This window comes from Triticum urartu, chromosome 4, assembly GCF_003073215.2.
Source record: "Triticum urartu cultivar G1812 chromosome 4, Tu2.1, whole genome shotgun sequence".
NCBI lineage: Eukaryota > Viridiplantae > Streptophyta > Magnoliopsida > Poales > Poaceae > Triticum > Triticum urartu.
In genome coordinates, this window is record NC_053025.1 from 299,762,964 (window position 1) to 299,781,420 (window position 18,457).

Genomic DNA, 18,457 nt, shown 5'->3' on the forward strand with positions numbered 1-18,457 from the left:
CCCCGAAGTGTCGTCACGGAGGGCCTCTCCGGATCCGGTGAGGCCAGAAGATAATCCCATAGACCCCCGAAGTCCCCAGCGTCCGGCTCCCGAAGAGACCAAACAAAAGAGTCCGGCACCGTCTGGTATGCGGTCGGACGTTCTGAGGGAGCTGGTGGGGCGAGCAGCCATTTCAGAAGAACACCGTATGCTGATGGGTACGGTGATGGAGAGAATTTCGTCCACCGAAAGCGGATTACATGAAGCCTTTATGAGTCTATTGACATGCTTTGAGGTACGTGAGATAATATGTGATAGTACCGCACATGTTAGGTGTGCCATGTGTAGATAGTAGCCCCTGAGACTCTGGTTATCGTCGAGAACGGTGGCGAAAAGAGGATCATAGTCCTAGGCAATAACCAAACTGCCTTTATGTGCAGGTGGTGGAAGCTCCGGTGGCTAGCCGGACTAGTGACTTTGCCGAATTAAAACGGCAACTGGATGCGGCAGATGCCGACATCGAGCTTGTTAACAAGAGGCTTGTCGAGGCATAGGGTAAGTGTTATTATCTGGTGAACGCCACATAGTAAGAGCAGCATGATGCCAGTATCTTTAATATGTTGTGACTACAGATGGAGCTGCCACCATGGAAACCTTGCGGGCAGAATTTGCCCGAGCCAAGGAACAAGCGAGGATTAGTAATGCGGCTGCTTTGAAGGCGGCCGAAGAGTTGAAAGCCGAGAAGGCTGCACATTGCGAGAGCAAAGAGAAGATGGCCAAGATGGCCGTAGAATTAAATGACAGTGCCGACCGTTGCCGGCTCCTTGAAAAAGAAAACCGAGCGAAGGCAACGGACCTTGAGAAGGCCACGATGGCGGACAAAGACACCCGCTCTGCTATCAGAGCGAAGAAGGAGGAGCTGCGGGAAGCCGGGGATATTGCGGCTGGGAAGCCCTTCATGCTACGGAGGAAGTTCGGAGATCCACGGTATGCCCCTCTGGATCGGCTGTGGAGTTCGGCAGATGCATATATGGACTTGACGGCGAGCGCTGCCGATGCAGCCAAATACTTCCAAGGTCAAACAGATCGTGAAGTGGATAAGCTGTTCTGGTCGCAATTCAACGTTCCAGAGCGTCCGCTTCCATTGACTGATCAGCTAGCCGAATGGGCCGAACTAAATAGGTTGTCCGGACTCTCCATGAGGTCTGTCTGGATCAGCTATGGCCGGAAAAGCCAAAGCCAAACAGATATTTCAGCTTAGTGCAGCAGTTCCTTGGTGCGGTGTCGCGCATTAATGCGATGAAGAGGTCGGCGTGCATAGAAGGCTCGCGGATGGCCCTTGCCCGTGTTAAAGCATACTGGGCGGAGATGGATGCTACCACTGTTGCGGCGTAGGGTTCGGCCATAGGCTGAGTGGCTGCTGAGCACTATTTCGAGGAGGTTCTCGAGGGTGCTCGTTTGATAGAGGCCTAGTGCTCGAAGAATATTATGTTTGAGTGATATGTATTCTCATTGTAAACACAATGTTTTTATGAAATTTTATAAGGCTGTGTTTATACTTTTGCCGGAAAGTAGTATGATGCCTCATGTGCGGCCGTTTATGTATACATGTGTATAACCTGAAAGATTGCAGTCGTCGGCTTCAGCCCCCACGCATATAATGCAGAGGTGCTCGCAAAAAACACGTGTTCACACTTAACCCAACGTCTTGGTCCTATTAAGGAGGTGATAGCGTAGTGAACGAGGCAACCGTACTATAATGCTTTAACACTTTCACTTAGCCATAGGAGTTTGACAGTGGGGCTACTAGATAGCCCCTGGTGGCTCCGCACTCTCCTGATCTCGGGTTGCGTACATGCCTGGCCAGAAAATGGCCCTTCGTTAAGGCGGAGGAATTCTAACATTCCGATAGGTCATCGAGTGGTTGACCAGTCTCACGCTATATCATGACAGTCAGTTTTCGGCTTTCTCTACTGAGGTGCTCGTCCAGATGAACCAGGGCACAATCGCAGTAGTTCTCCTGGTGCTGCCTTAGCCGATAAAGCGGAATGTAAGGCACCAAAACACAGGAGCCGGGCAAACCCAACATTTGACCAAAGACAATGATTCGGAGGTGATGCATATAAGGCCAAACTCACGACGCCGAACACTCCCTAAGGTATTCGGTCTTTATGGTATAAACCAGGCCTAAATAGCGCCCTTTGTAAGAAGCACCTTGTGTCCAGGTACGTGCATTATTCTGGCGTGGCCACATGCCAAGACGTCTGCATCCTTCTCAATTGTGCTGAGAATTCGGTGGATGTGTATCAACAGGAGTCAGTAAAAAAGGTTTACGTAGGGTCTTAATCTAAAAAGAATCCTTGGAGCGGGTCCCTGCTGCACGTCTGCGCCTGTGTCTCCGTTGTGCCGTATCCTGGACGGGTGTAGCATGATGGTCATCTGTAAAAGAGAGGAACTTAGGTGAAAAAGTTGTCGTGCAAAAAGGTGTTTTTTTAAAGAAACCATGTATAACTAGATATGAGTAGAAATTGCCACTTGTCTGCGCGTGTTGAGCCCCTTGTATTTGTAATAGGGTGTGGCCATCAATCCGGTATATATTACATATAGCAGCGCCGGACTCTTCTAACCGTGTCCGTGGTCTTGACGACCTATTAAATGCTTTAGTTGGTGAGGCCGTTTTTAGTGTGTGGCTGCCAAGGCAGTCGCATTCTCTTCGGCGCGCAAAGATCTCTTAATACTTCCGTTCACTGTAATGATGCCACGTGGACCGGGCATCTTGAGCGTGAGGGAAGCGTAATGCGGTATTGAATTAAAGCGAGCAAAAGCTTCGCGTCCAAGTAGTGCTTGATAACCGCATTGGAACGGAGCAATGTGGAAGTTTAAATGTTCGCTACGGGAGTTATCGGGGAAGCCGAATATAACCTTTAGTAGCAGGGAGCCCGTGCAGTGAGCCCCTGGGCCTGGCGTTACTCCTTTAAAGGTAGTGCTGCTATGGCAAATTTTCGTTGGGTCTATCCCCATTTCGCGTATTTTATCCTGGTATATCAGGTTTAAACTGCTGCCACCGTCCAGCAGGACTCGTGCAAAGTCGTATCCGTCAATTATTGGGACTAATACCAGGGGAGCCCATCCTGCCCGGCGGATACTTGCTGAGTAATCACGATGGTCGAAAGTGACCGGTTGAGACGACCAGTGGCAGGGTTTCGCGGTGATAGGCCCTTGGGCATATTTATCTAGGAGGGCCGCTTTGCTTCCCTTGATCACGTGTAATACATTGACTGTTTTGACTTCTGATGGAAACTTCTTTTGTTCCCCAGTGTCTTGCTTGAGAGGCTCATCCTCATCTTCGCTTGGTGTATCCTCCCCCTTGTGTACGGCGTTGAGCTTGCCGGACTGCTTGAAGACCCAACATTCTCTGTGGGTATGATTAGCGGGTCTACCAGGGGTGCTATGGATCTGACATACCTGGTCCAGAATTTTGTTCAGGCTGGACAGTTCATCTCTGGCACCTTTAGAGGGCGGCTTTTGTTGACCTGGCCGAGAGCTTTGGAATCCGGCGTTTACCGCCGTGCTCTTCGGGCTGTCTTCTTTATTCCGACGCTTATTATTTTTGCTGCGTCGTGATTTCCCGTTTTCATCTCTAACTTCGGATGTGCTTGGGTCGCTGGTGCTACATCTGGCTAGCCAGCTGTCCTCACCCGCGCAAAAGCGGGTCATGAGGCTTGTTAATGCTGCCATTGTTCTCGGCTTTTCTTGGCCGAGTGTCTGGCAAGCCATTCGTCGCAGACGCTATGCTTAAAAGCTGCCAAGGCTTCGGCGTCCGGGCAGTCAACTATTTGGTTCTTTTTAGTAAGAAACTTGTTCCAAAGCTTTCGGGATGACTCTCCGGGCTGTTGAGTTATATGACTCGAATCGTCCGCATCCGGGGGTGGGACATAAGTCCCTTGAAAATTTGCCCGAAAAGCGTCTTTGAGCTCTTCCCAGCTTCCAATGGAGTTTTCGGGGAGGCTTTTAAGCCAGTGCCGAGCTGGCCCTTTGATCTTGAGGGGTAAGTACTTGATGGCATGGAGATCATCTCCTCGAGCCATATGGATATGGAGGATATAGTCCTCAATCCAGACCCCAGGGTCTGTTGTTCCGTCGTATGCCTTTAAGTTTATGGGTTTGAATCCCTCTAGAAATTCATGGTCCAGCACCTCATCGGTGAAACATAGGGGGTGTGCGGCACCCCTGTATCTGGGTGTACCGCGTTGTTCTGATGTTTGTTGTGTTATATCATATGGTGGGGCGCGCTTGCGTGGTCCATAGATGCATCTGGTTGCGCCGTCCTTTTGGTGCGAGCCCTCGTGTGGATCGCGTATTGGCTTGTGAGTGGCGTTGTTTGCCGCTCCTTGTTGGCCGTGACATCGTCTATCCGGCCAGGTGGCCATTTTGATTTTTGGTTGTGGGGGATCTAGGGCCTCCTCATCGAATTCGGGTAGCAACTTCCGCTTTGGGTAGCTCTTGGTGGGGCGATTACCACCATACTTCGCTACTGTGTTGAGTACTTTACTCCATTTGATTTGGAGTGTGTCCTGCACAGCCTTGAGCCTTTGCTTCTGCTTTTTCAGACTCCTCGCGGTGGGAACAAACCTTTGACGGATATTCTGCTGCTCCGGGTGCCTGTCCGGCGTTATGTCATCCGGACTATTATCTTTGACAGAATTGGTTTGTTCGGTTTGATTCCCTGTATTGTCGTGGTCCGGCAGTGGTTTGCCCTGCTCCAACGCTGGGTCTGTATGATCGATATTTGTGCCGAGGCGGGATTTGGGGCGGCGCTTATGCCGCCGCTTTGACTGTTTCTTGAGGGGACAAGCCTTCGTTGCGTCCTTCCGTTCCTCGTCATCGTCTTCTTTTGGTGTGTCCACCATGTATACGTCATATGATGAGGTGGACGTCCAGTGCCCTGTGGGTGGTGGTTCTTCTTCGCCTCCCGCATCGTCGTCCATACCGTCGATGTATTCGGAGTCGAAGTCGAGCATGTCGGTTGAGTCATCGAAAGTGGCTACCAAGTGGGTGGTGGGTGGGCCTCGAATTTCTTCGCCGTCCGCATCCCAGTCTTGCCGGACATAGTTCAGCCAGGATTCTCCTGACAAGGAGAGAGACCTTAATGATTTCAGTATGTCACCAAAGGGCGAGTGCTGAAAAATATCCGCGGAGGTGAACTCCATGATCGGCGCCCAATCGGATTCGTTAGGAACGGCCGCAGGCGGTTCGGAGTCCGTGACCGGAGAAGGATCCGGCAGTTTAACAACACGCTCTGATGCAAGGCAAGGTCGATGTTCGGCTCGATCGCCGCTGAGGGTAAGGCCTCTGTGGCGGGGTCCATCCACCCATCCGCGGAAGGCGCAACTGGCTCCGAATTGAGGGTCGGAGCGGCTGCCGGTGCGATCTCCTTAACATTGTCCGATGGGAGAGCTAAGTCATGCTCATCATGACCGCATGGTGCACAAGGCAGAGGCTCGAATCCGTCGAAGATCAAATCTCCATGGATATCGACCATGTAGTTTAAGCTTCCAAACCTGACCTGGTGGCCAGGGGCGTAACTTTCCAACTGCTCCAGATGGCCAAGCGAATTGGCCTGCAGTGCAAAGCCGCCGAGCATGAAGATCTGTCTGGGGAGAAAAGTCTCACCCTGGACTGCATCGCTATCGATGATAGTAGGAGCCATCAAGCCTAACGACGAGGACACAGAGGAACTCTCAATGAAAGCACCAATGTCGGTGTCAAAACCGGCGGATCTTGGGTAGGGGGTACCAAACTATGCGTCTAGGCCGGATGGTAACAGGAGGCAGGGGACACAATGTTTTACCCAAGTTCGGGCCCTCTTGATGGAGGTAAAACCCTACGTCCTACTTGATTAATATTGATGATATGGGTAGTACAAGAGTAGATCTACCACGAGAGCAGAGAGGCTAAACCCTAGAAGCTAGCCTATGGTATGATTGTATGTTGTGGTTGTTGTCCCCTACGGACTAAAACCTTTCGGTTTATATAGACACCGGAGAGGGTTAGGGTTACACAAGGTCGGTTACAAAGGAGGAGATATCCATATCCGTATTGCCTAGCTTGCCTTCCACGCCAAGTAGAGTTCCACCCGGACACGAGACGAAGTCTTCAATCTTGTATCTTCATAGTCTAACAATCCGGCCAATGGAGATAGTCCGGCTGTCCGGAGACCCCCTAATCCAGGACTCCCTCAACGACATTGACGGTGATGATGACGATAGCGAGTGGGAGGGCGACGACTCTGACTCCGGCTGACCGCCGCCCGCACCATCTTCATCAGGCGGTAGCACCATCATCTGCATCCGGATCGCATTCCTGGCAATGCGATTTGCCGGGGAGTTGGATGCAGGGGTGTGGATGGTGCTCCCAGGCTCCTGCAGCAGTCCTCCAGCTGGGCCCCGGCAGGCTTCCTCTCGATCTGCAGCTCCGTTAGCCCTGCCGAGCCCTGCTGGCCTTGGTGGTGGTGGTCGACAGGGTCGCCAGCTGCCGTGCTCTCCATCGAGGCATTCACCGACGCCCCCGCTTCCGTCCGGCTACCTCTCCTGGAGCCCGACAGGGGTGGGCTGTGTCGGCATCTTGGGAACGGGGGTACCCAAATTTGGCTGCCTGCGGCCCATGGTGTGGACTCGTCGATGGCCCGGTACGGCCCAGCTTCAGCATCAACAACCCAAGACCCTCGCAAGGGGGCAAGCCTTGTGGGACGGATGACACCAAGACCTCCTTGGGGGGCGGCCTCACCAGGCTGGCTCCCGAGGAGCGGAGATATCTATGCAAGGTGCACCTCTCGAGGTTCGCATGACATGAGCCATGATTAATAAGGCCAGGTGGGCGCCAGCGGGCGCAGTGTACCAGCTTCCTCTTTGGTGCTAAGGAGGAAAGCATCGGTGCGGGGTCCTGAGGAATCAAGCAAAGGTATCCATATCAGTGCAACAAGACTAAGACCACCAGGACGACAGGATGGAGGTCATTGCGGAGCCCACCACGGCGTCACCTCTAGAGGCTTTTGCAGGCAAAGACCACTTTTGTTAGGATAACTTGTACTAGTTATGCCCCTTCGAATTTGGCCGTTGTGGGATTCCTTCCCGCATATACTTGGGAAGAGGACCAAGGACATTATAAATAGGACTTAGCCACCACCATAGAGGGGGACAGATCATTCAGATCATCCTCCTGCCCACCAGCTCACTGAGCTCAACAACACCTCACCTCCTAAAGTCGTTCTACCACTGTACTAGTTCAACCTCAGCCCCTCGAGGCAATCCACCCCAAAGGTGGAGTATGGTATTACACCGCAAGGTGGCCCGAACCAGGATAAACTGCTTTGTCTTTTGTCGCTTGGGTTCGTCGAGCTAGGCCTAGGAATCATTGAGCGGGCAGACTCGGGAGGATAAGTTCTTCACACGCACCCTAGAGTTCGAACCTCTCAATGGTCTCCGAAACCCTAAATCTGACATTTGGCATGCCAGGTAGGGGTGTGTCGAAGATCTGCCACTCTGTCAGCTCCGTCTCTCCATCCACTCCATCTCTTAGCTCGGCTCCCATGGCGGGCGCTGCTCCTCCGGCTGGATCGACGGGCGTGCACGAAGACGCCGAGGGCCTCCGGGCCTTTGCCCCTGCCTTACGACGAGTGAAGTAGCCACCCAAGTTTAGGCCGGACCTGCTGCCCCGATACGACGGTGTGGCAGACCCAGCAGGCTTCCTCCAGGCATATGAGGAGGCTGTCTGGGCGGCAGGCGGTGACAACAAGGTCATGGTAAAATGGATTCCCATGGCCCTCGTGGTCGCGCCGCACGCCTAGCTTCTCAACCTACTAGGATCTTCAGTGGCCTACTAGGAAGAGTTGCGTAGCCTCCTCATTGCGCGCTTTGTGGCAACGGCGCCTCACGCTATCGCAGCACTCATGGGTGGTTCACAGGCGCCGCACTCGGACCGCCATGTCAAGCAGTTCTTTTGCCAAACGGGTGCCGCATGCGTGCAGCATGGAGCTCCTCCGGGATGGGCGGCACCTGAGGCCGACCTCACCTTCGACTCAAGGGACCATCCTGCAACCACCACAAGCGTAGGCGCTGCCGATGCGCTGCACCGCCACCGTCTACAACGTAGTTGTGACCAAGATCCTCACATGTGACATGGCCGGCTCCGCCCCACCAAGCTGTTTTCTGGGGTTGTCGACAGCTACACAGCCCCTAGGGCAGATCCGCCTCCCCGGCACCTTCGGCACCCACGACAACTACCGCACCGAGTTCATCGATTTTGACATCACCCGCATCAACCTCCCGTACAACGCCATCCCCGGGTACCCAGCCCTGGCCAAGTTCATGGTGTCGACTCACCCTGCCTACAACCTCATGAAGATGCCAGGGAGCAGTGGAGTCTTCAACATGGACGGAGACACCAAGGAGGCACTGGCGGCTCTCAAACTGGCCTTCAGGGCCGCGACTGCCGCTCGGCCAGAAGAGGGAGGGGCCTCTGAGGTCCCGAGGGCTGCGCCGGCAAAAAAGAAGCATTTGTTCTCTCAAGATCGGGCAGAGACGAAGCAGGTGTCGGTTGACGAGAATGGGGCATCAGGAGCCACTTTCACCATAGGTCCCAACCTTGCCCAGACAAAGAAAAGGCGCGCGAACAAGGAGGTGTTCGCATGGGAGCCCAAGGACCTGGTTGAAGTCCCAAGGGGGGGATCGAGCATCACCTGATGGTGTACTCCAATGGGCTCCCGGTGAAGCAGAGGGCGCGGGGGCAGTCCATAGAGAACTAGTCGTTCATCGTCCAAGAAACTCGCAAGCTGCAAGATGCCAGTGTCATTCGAGAGGTGCGGTAACCAGAATGCTTGGCAAACCTGGTCATCGTCCCCAAGAAAAGCGGGAAGGAACGCATGTGCGTCAATTTCACCAACCTCAACAAGGCTTGCCCCCAAGACCCCTTTCCGCTACCGCGCATCGACCAGATTGTCGACTCCACCGCCGAGTCCGACTAGTTGTACTAAATGGACACATTCTCAGGGTATCACCAAATCAAGATGGGGGTGCAAGATGTCGAGAAGACGACCTTCCTGACCCTGTGCGGGGTGTACTGCAACACCAGCATGCCTTTTGGGCTGCGTAACACCGGTGCAACCTTGCAGTGGCTGATGCACATTGCTCTGGGCCAACAACTCGGGAGGAACTCTGAGGCCTATGTCGACGACATAGCGGTAAAGTCTCGAGAGGCAAGGACCCTCATCGAGGACCTAGAAGAGATGCTCACCAGCCTACACAAGGTGGACCTGCGGCTCAACCCGAAGAAATGTGTGTTTGGCGTCCCCTCCGGCAAGCTATTGGGCTTCCTGGTGTCACACAGGGGAATCGAGGCAAACCTGGAGAAGGCCAAGGCAATAGAAAGGATGAGTCCACCAGAAACTCTTAAGGAAATGCAAAAGCTGGTGGGCTGTGTGACCTCGCTAGGGTGCTTCTTCTCCAAGCTGGGGGAGCGTTCTCTCCCAATCTTCAAGCTAATGAAGAAGAAGGGCCCATTCAAGTGGACTCCGGAGGCTGACACAACATTCCAAGACCTCGAGAGACCTCACCAGCCCACCAGTGATGTTGGCGTCGCATCCTCTCAAGCCCCTAGTGCTTTACCTGGCTGCCATGCCTCACTTAGCCAGTGCAGCACTGGAGGCCGTCCGGGAGGAGCGCCAGGCCAAGGGCCTGCCACACGACGCCATGCACTCGGTCGAGACGATGCAGCCCCAAGACGCCGTCCCTGAAGCCTCGGCGACACCAACAGATGACCAGATTCCACAAGACGACGCTCACGATGCCCCAGTTGCCCCAATAAGCGACCAAGCTCCTGAGGTCCCGCAGCCTCAGGAGGTTTCAGACTCCGTCAACACTTCCGCTCTCCTCGAGCACCCAGTGTACTTCGTCAATACGGTACTGCGGGACGCACGGGCAGGCTACCCCATGCCAGAGAAGCTCTTGCTCGCGCTTCTCGTCGCCTCGCGCAAGCTGCGCCACTACTTCCAAGGCCGCCCCATCAAGGCCGTCTCGGCTTACCAATAGATAGGGTGCTCCAGAGCCCCAATGATGCGGGTAGGGCGCTTGAGGGAATCCTGGATTAGGGGGTCTCCGGACAGCCGGACTATATCCTTTGGCCGGACTGTTGGACTATGAAGATACAAGATTGAAGACTTCGTCCCGTGTCCAGATGGGTCTCTCCTTGGCGTTGAAGGCAAGCTTGGTAATACGGATATGTAGATCTCCTCCCTTGTAACCGACTTTGTGTAACCCTAGGCCCCTCTGGTGTTTATATAAACCGGAGGGTTTAGTTCGTAGGACAGCAACAATCATACCGGAGGCTAGCTTCTAGGGTTTAGCCTCAACGATCTCACGGTAGATCAACTCTTGTAATACTCATATCATCAATATCAATCAAGCAGGACGTAGGGTATTACCTCCAACAAGAGGGCCCGAACCTTGGTAAACATCGTGTCCCCTGCCTCCTGTTACCATCCGCCTTAGACACACAGTTCAGGACCCCCTACCCGAGATCTTCCGGTTTTGACACAAACATTGGTGCTTTCATTGAGAGTTCCACTGTGCCATCACAGTAAGGCTTGATGGCTCCTTCGATCATCGGTAATGATGCAGTCCAGGGCAAAGTTTTCCTCCCCGGACAGATCTTTATATTCGGCGGCTTTGCACTGTGGGCCAACTCGCTTGGCCATCTGGAGTAGATCAAGAGCTACGCCCCTGGCCGTCAGGTCAGGTTTGGAAACCTAAAACTACACTGCCGACATCCGTGGAGACTTGATCTTCGACAGATTCGAGCCCGTGTCAGGTGCGCCGCACAATCACGATGAGTATGACGTAACTCTGCCGTCGGACAGTGTTCGAGAGATCGCATCTGCCACTACTCCGGCCCTTAATCCGGAGCAAATTGCGCCATCCCAGGACGGGGGAATAGACCCCGCCATGGAGGCCGCACTCTCAGTGATGATAGAGCCAGATACTGACTTCACCCTTTACGAGAGCCGTGTTGCTGAACCACTAGATTCGTCTCCAGCCACGGACTCCAAACCGCCTGCGTCCCTGCCTATCGAATCCAATTGGGCATCGATCATGGAGTTTACCTCCGTGGATATCTTTCAGCACTCGCCTTTCGGTGACATGCTAAATTCATTAAGGTCCCTCTCTTTGTCAGGAGAACATTAGCCAAACTATATCCGGCTACGATGGGATGCGGACGACGAAGAAATTATCTCCCCACCCACCACCCACTTAGTAGCCACTGTCGACGATTTAACCGACATGCTCGACTTCGACTCCGAAGACATCGACGGTATGGACGATGACGCCGGAGACGAACAGGAACCACCACCCACAGGGCACTGGACCGCCACCTCATCATATGATATATACATGGTGGACACCCCCAAAGAAGACAATGGCGATGATACAACGGAGGATGACCCCTCCAAGAAGCAACCCAAACGCCGACGTCAGCGGCGCCTCTCTAAGTCCCACCATAGCAAAAGTAGTGATACCGGCACAAGAGACAACAACACTTTGGATAGTACCGAAGACGACAATAATCCCCTCCAGCACAATTTAGAGCAGCAGATGGGCAGAAGATGGAGAATCGGAGGAGGAAAATTACATGCCTCTCTCCGAAGACGAGGTGAGCCTCAGCGACGAAGAATTTATCGTGCCTGAGAATCCCGTCGAGCAGGAGCGCTTCAAGCGTCGGCTTATGGCCACAGCAAATAGCTTGTAGAAAAAGCAACAACAGCTTCAAGCTGATCAAGATCTGCTAGCAGACAGATGGACCGAAGTCCTTGCGGCCGAGGAATATGAACTCAAGCGCCCCTCCAAGAATTACCCAAAACACAGGTTGCTACCCCACCTCGAGGAGGAAGCATTGAAACCTACATCACAAGTGTACGATGCGGCTGACCGGCCACCTCGTGGCCGAGCTGGAGAGGCGTTTCGGCCTGAAGTTCAGCCTGCACCCTGCCGCCACTCAAACAAAAATACCAAGCCCGGGGCAACACACGGTACCTGCGAGACATATTGGAAAACAAGGCAAAACATACAAGATCGATCTACAGATCACGGGGGCGCGCACCAATACGCGACAATGATCGTCATGCCAGATACACTAAAAGCAAATCTGGCCGAGCCGGACAGGGCAGACAAGACTCGTATGAACCGCGTCGCGATATAGCCCGGCATAGAGGTGCCGCACACCCCTTATGCTTCACTGATGAAGTAATGGATCACGAATTCCTAGAAGTGTTTAAACCTATAAACATCGAATCATACGATGGTACTACTAACCCCGCGGTATGGATAGAAGACTTCTTCCTCCACATTCATATGTCCCGCGGGGATGACCTACATGCCATCAAGTATCTCCCGCTCAAACTCAAAGGGCCGGCTCGGCATTAGCTCAATAGCTTGTTGGCAAACTCCATAAGAAGTTGGGAGAACCTGGCAGAGGCATTCCTGGACAATTTCCAGGGCACTTATGTGCGACCGCCAGACGCTGACGATTTAAGTCATATAACTCAGCAGCCAGGGGAATCAGCCAGGAAATTCTGGACCTGGTTCCTAATCAAGAAGAACCAAATTATCAATTGTCCGGATGCAGAGGCCTTAGCGTCATTTAAGCATAATATCCATGACGAATGGCTCGCCCGGCACATCGGCCAAGAGAAGCCAAAATCCATGGCAGCCCTAACGACATTTATGACCTGCTTTTGTGCGGGCGAAGATAGCTGGTTGGCTCGTAGTACCAATACAGCAAGCAAACCTGGCATATCACAAGCCAGGGATAGCAACGACAAACCACGACGCAACAAACACAAGCGCTGCAAATATGGTGAAAACGCCAAAAATATGGCAGTTAATGCCGGGTTCAGGGGCTCAAAGTCCGGTCAGCGGAAAGGGCCGCCCAAACATACAAATCCGGGTCCATCCAGTCTGGACCACATACTCGCTCGCCAATGCCAAATTCATGGCACCCCAGAAACGCCAGCCACCTATACCAACAAAGAATGCTGGGTCTTCAAACAAGCCGGCAAGGCAGGCGCCAGAAACGAAGAGGGGTCTCAAAGCGACGATAGCGACGAAGGGCACAGATCGCTGAACACAAGAGGGCAAAAGAAATCCCCCCACCATATTCAATCGGTGAATGTGGTAAATACCACCCAAATTGCCCACTTGGACCAGATATGCACCCTTAGGGACGGCGGCTCAACGGAACTCGCCGTTCCACAATATAATCTAGGGCCGGTCACCTTCAACCGCAAGGATCGTCCGGTTAACACCAATCAGGGCAATCCAGCCAATCGACCCAATAGTAGACGGGTTCCACCTCACTCGAGTCCTTATGGACGGAGGTAGCAGTTTAAATCTGCTTTACCAGGACACAGTGCGCAAGATGGGCATCGATCATTCAGCGATCAAGCCCACTAAAGCCACTTTTAGAGGCATCATACCAGGTATGGAGGTTAGCTATACAGGCTCCATTTCCCTCGAGGTAATCTTCGGATCACCAGAAAATTACCGTATCGAAGAGTTAATCTACGAAATCGCCCCTTGCCGCAGTGACTATCAAGCACTGCTCAGGCGAACCGCGTTCGCTCGATTGAACGTGGTGCCACATTATGCCTACCGTAAGCTCAAAATGCCCGGTCCATGCGGCGTCATCACGGTTCATGGCAAGGCCGAACGTTCCTTCAGCACCAACAAATACATCACTGCCTTAGCAGCAGGAACAATGAGCAGCACCTTGCAGCCGAACCTCGAGTCGACACCATCAAGGGGCTCCGAACTACTCCGCGGAAGGATACCCCGGCTCGTCCAGAGGTCAACTAAACACTCCGTCAAAGGCCATGACAGGCCGAACTCTGCAGTTCAACCGCCCTACGGCACGCAAACATTTCTTATATTTCCTTTGCAGGTTCACCTTCGCACTGACCAGGACGGACTCCACAGAGGCAGCTCAAACACGTCAGGGGATCCTTAGACATTCCCCGCAGCGAATGTTCGGCTACAATACGGATCCGTACTGAACCTCTTCCCCCTGGTCACAGCATGTTCTGCTATTACAACTACTTTTTATCACATTACTTGCACCCATACGCATAGACGTATTATTCAAATACAACATGTGGATTTATATGACGTTTACCTGCTGGTTATTTCTTATCAAAATCATTTCGTCAAATGGCATCCACACACAGTGATATTCCTTAAATATGCCAGGGGCTTCGTTTCCCCGTAACATGGCAATAAAAGTCCGAACACCTTCATGGAAGTTCGACACCCCGAACTTATAACATTATATGCATCAGCTCCGAATCATGTCTTGGGTCAATAGTTGGGTTTGCCCGGCTCCCATGTTTTGGTACCTTACGTTCCGCTATATCGGCTAAGGTAGCACTGGGAGAACAACTGCGATTGTGCCTCGGTTCTTCCGGATGAGCACCTCAGTAGAGAAAGCCGAAAACTGACTGTCATGATACGGCGAGAGCTGGTCAGCTGTTCGAGTGGTCACAAACTCTTTAAGGATTTCTCCCGCATAATGCCATCACCAATGCAGCGTGTGATGGATCGGCGTTTTCTCCGATCAGGCGCTTATAGAGCCCCTAGTACGGTCTTCTGAACACAAGGGGCTGGCCAACCATACTAAAGCTCCTATGGCTAAGTGAGAGTGATAAAGCCCTATAGTCCGATTGCCTGGTTTGTTGTTCTGAGCACCTCCTTTGGAGGACCCAAAACTGGGATAAATAGTGCTCAGGTTTATCCCGAACACACCCGTACTTCTTACGTGGGGGCAGAAGCCGATGACTGGCCAACTCTCAGTCTTAACATAAAAATGGCTGCACAGGAGGGTAAACTTTTATATAACAGGCGACATATAAACGACCTTGTTCAAACATTACAAAGGACAACATGATCGGCATTTCATGGAAATACAATGTCCTTGGTGCATAGCTCCGCTGCAAGGTAGGATCCTTTCAGGACACTCTTATAATATATTCGGGCTTGCGGTGCTCCTTCCCCTCTGGTGGTCCCTCGGTCACTAGCTTTTCGGCATCCATCTTCCCCAGTGCACCTTCGCGAGGGCAAAGGCCATTCGCGCTCCTTCTATACAGACCGATCGCTTGATGGCGTCAAGTCGAGGGCAAGTGCTTACAAGTCGCCTCACGAGCCCGAAGTAGCTGCATGGAATCGGCTCGGCAGGCCATAGCCGGATAACCATATCTTTCATGGCTAGTTCCGCCACCTTATGCAGTTCGATCAGCTGTTTCAGTTGATCGGCAAAAGGCACCGGATAATTCGGCGCCAAATACTGCAACCAAAAAAGCATATTGGCGGTGTTCCTTCCTTCGGCTCGGTAGAATTGAGCGGCATCCGATATGCTGTGAGGTAGCTCGGCAAATACACCTGAGAAGTCTGGATTCACAATCAGAAACATAGTTTTCCCTTCAAATACTTGCTTTACATGGGAAAAGCCTTAACCGCCGCGATCTTCCTCGTCTCCTGGATCCCCTGCAAGGCGCTTTGGGTTTCCTCTCGGGCGTCGCTAGTGGCTTGACGCGCCTTGGTGAGTTCGGACTCTTTCTCCGTTAAACTCTGCTCCAAGGTCTCGCATTTACTTACGGCCTCTTGCAGCTCCTGCTCAGCTTTAATAACTCTGGCCTCGTGTTTCTCACAAAGTCTCTGCTCCGTGGCCGCCTTTTCCTCATCCTCGGCAACGGACCTTTTGAGGCCCTCGACTTCGGTCATAACCCCTAGCACAAATTATGTGGCTTATTTCATACTGAACATTTATTTCACAATACATGCGCACAACGCTTGTGCATACCTTGCTTATCCCTCAACTGCATTTTCAATTGGCAAATTTCTTCTATGGCCCGCTCCAGACTTTGATTCAGCCCGGAGATCTCCGCAGTACGAGAGGCAGCAGCCACTATAGGTATCTGCTTGCAACAAAAGAGAATTCAATATCATTCAATGGGTCTTCCTATGATCAGCAATGCGATCCCCTGTCTGATTCTTTCTTTCACCGAACAGTGTATCAGGGGCTACTATCTATACTATGACACTCTTCGACAACTTATAAAACATACCTCAAAGCCTCTTATAAGGCTGATACAGTGTGGGGACCCCGACTCATAAGTCGTGATCACTGAATGCACGTGTACAGTGATCCCAGAGATAAATGCTCATTGAACACATAGTAGCTGAATAACAAGAGTCTTACATCAATACATACCATATTACATAAATTATGACCATTATGGCCAAGTCTTGAGTATAACATCGCAACGGAATTCTTCGTCGATAACTTGGACCCATGCCATCTACCTTAACCCTACAGGAATTCTGACTGGGAAGCGTCCTAGCTCGCACGATCGTCACCAAAGAACTCTTCAATGTATCTTGTCTTTCATGCCTGGCCAATAAAATAACCAGTGGCAAGCCAATGAGTACTTTGAATGTACTCGCAAGCAACCCATGTTTTGGTTCAAGATACAACAATCCATGATATAGGTAAATTTTTGCAGAAAGCTAGTTTTGAGTGCAATGACATGTTCAACAGCTTGTAAGACGTGCATCAGGAGAATTCAAGTAACCATGAGGACAGGTTATAGATATCAACATAAATAGAGTGGGCATCAACCCAACTCAATCCTGTCAAGTCCTTTGACTTGACCCAAGTAGTCCTTCCCACTTATCCAAACACACACATTGGTTTGTAAACATGTGGACGTAACCCAAGAGCGGTTACCCAACTGTCCTTGACCGTGAACATGGCTATTCAAATAGTTTTACACTCTGCAGAGGTTGCACACTTTACCCACAAGATCCGGGGAACTTCCGTGTCATCCATGACCCACGGTACCTCAAGTACCCGGGGTAAGCACCCGATCACTATCTTTCCCTAGACGACACAAACATGGAGTCCACTCGTTGTTCCGTATCCTCACGATGTACATCATACAAGACTCACTCAAGATCGTAACATCCGAGAGGGGACACAACGGTGTATCCGGTGCCCTGTGAAAACAGTCACGGCCGCCCTACCTGGCACGACCCCGTCCCAAGAGAGCGCACCAACAACTCTCCCGTCACTAGTAATGCGGGCTCCAAGCTAGTATCGGCCTAGTAAGGTTGGAATAACGGTCGCAACTTAAACCAATCCGTTTTTAAAAACAACACACACACGTGCCTCGGTACACCACTTCGTCATCAAGTGGTTACCCAACTCATCATCTCCCCCGGGCATAAGTGGCACCCGATGGGGGTTTTCGAAAAGTCTTTTGAAAATACTTTGTCTCCATCACCATGCATATTCCCGTCCCTTTTTCCGTAGCATCTACTTTAGCATCCTATCTACTCCCACCGGCATAACCCTCATAGGATGGTAGGGTCATGCACAATGCAAGTATCAACAAGGAAGTAACGGAGGCAACCCATCAAAGTGGTTACCACCTCATCATGATTCCGTTGCAACAACAATATGGTGTTATATGACATGCATAAAATGGGTTTCATAGACATGGTCAAAGGGCTGCTTGCCTGGTTCATCAGAGTCTTGAGATCTTCAAATATCTATGGTCCAACTCCGAGCATTTCGTCTACTTCATCAACTATCATCGAAAGCAACCATAATAAGCAACATAACAAGGCAGGAAATAAAAGTGCTCTAAAAATATTAATTTGACTTTTCTAGGACATCTGTGGTGATATGAAAAATAACCAGAGTGGTTTCATTGGAATTGGGTCAGTGGATATTTCTAAACATTTTGATATGATGGAATCAAGGGGTTTATAGGTTTGCAAGAAGTGTATAGAAATATTTTTTTGAAAAATGAGCAACGGCACCCATTTAACAAACCATGATTTTAGAAGCATCTAGGAGTTGGTTTCACTGGATTTGGAGTTCAAATGAATATTCTATGGATTTGCAAAGTTGACAAACATGAAGAAATGGCTCATTATTTTGTGGGGTACAGAAAGTATTAAGAAAAATGTTCATGACCTAAGTTATAAACTCAGGAGCATGTAGAAATTTGAATCATGGCATTTGGATCAAATTTGAGACCTCTGTGATTTTCTAAAGTTTATCACAGAAATGGAAAATGGGATTTTATTTAATTTGTGTGAGGAAAATTGTTCTAGAAAAATGTGCATGCTACACCAACAGGTAGATCATGATTTATGGATTCACCAGAAATTTGAATCATTCAATTTGGAGTTAATATGAATATTTGGGAGATTTTACAAATTTCTGGAAAAAGGAAAAGACAAAGGAAGTGGGGGTTATACCTATACCGCGCACCGAGCGCAGCATAGCGCCGCAGCGCACTGGGCCGGCCCAGCGGCTTGGCCACGCAGACGACAAGGCGACGCCAAAGGCGCCCTCGCGGGGTACGCTT